Here is a 757-nt window from a genome sequence, read left to right as displayed (position 1 = left end):
TAATAAATAACAAACTGATAAGCATGGAAAGCAGAATTACCCAAGCAGAAGAAAGAATCTCAGAGCTTGAGGACCAAAATATAGAAATAACCCAAACTCTTAAGAACACAGAAAACAAGCTCAAAAAGACAGAACAAAACCTTCAAGAGATGAGCGATTACCTCAAGAGGCTTAATCTAAGAGTAATTGGACTTCCTGAGGCAGAAAGAGAGACAGAGACTATACTGGAACAAACTTTCCATGAGATCATTCAAGAAAACTTCCCTTATCTAATCAGTGATGCAAAAATTCAAACACAAGAGATTCAGAGAACCCCTGCAAGACAACAAATGAGAAGACCAACTCCTAGACACATAATAATTTGCCTAAACAAAGTAGGCATAAAAGAAAAAATTCTAAAGTCAGCAAGAGAAAAAGGCCAGATCACCTACCATGGAAGACCAATCAGAATAGCAGCAGATTTATCTACAGAAACTGCAGGCTAGGCGAGCTTGGAGCCCTATCTTCAAAGTCCTAAAAGATAAACAATTTCAACCAAGAATAACCTACGCGGCCAAGCTAAGCTTCATCAGTGAGGGAGAATTAAAATCTTTCCCAGATATCCAATCCCTAAGAACTTATGCTGCCACCAAACCATCTCTACATGAAACACTTAAGAAAGTACTAAACACAGAAGAAAAGGAAAAAAGACAACGTTCTTCACAAGAGTACAGGGAAAAGAATCAAATATATATGACCAACCCCAAACCAAAGAAGA

This window comes from Carlito syrichta, unplaced genomic scaffold (assembly GCF_000164805.1).
Source record: "Carlito syrichta isolate Samal-C Ts95f unplaced genomic scaffold, Tarsius_syrichta-2.0.1 Scaffold94502, whole genome shotgun sequence".
NCBI classification, from domain to species: domain Eukaryota; kingdom Metazoa; phylum Chordata; class Mammalia; order Primates; family Tarsiidae; genus Carlito; species Carlito syrichta.
This window is presented reverse-complemented; position numbering follows the sequence as displayed.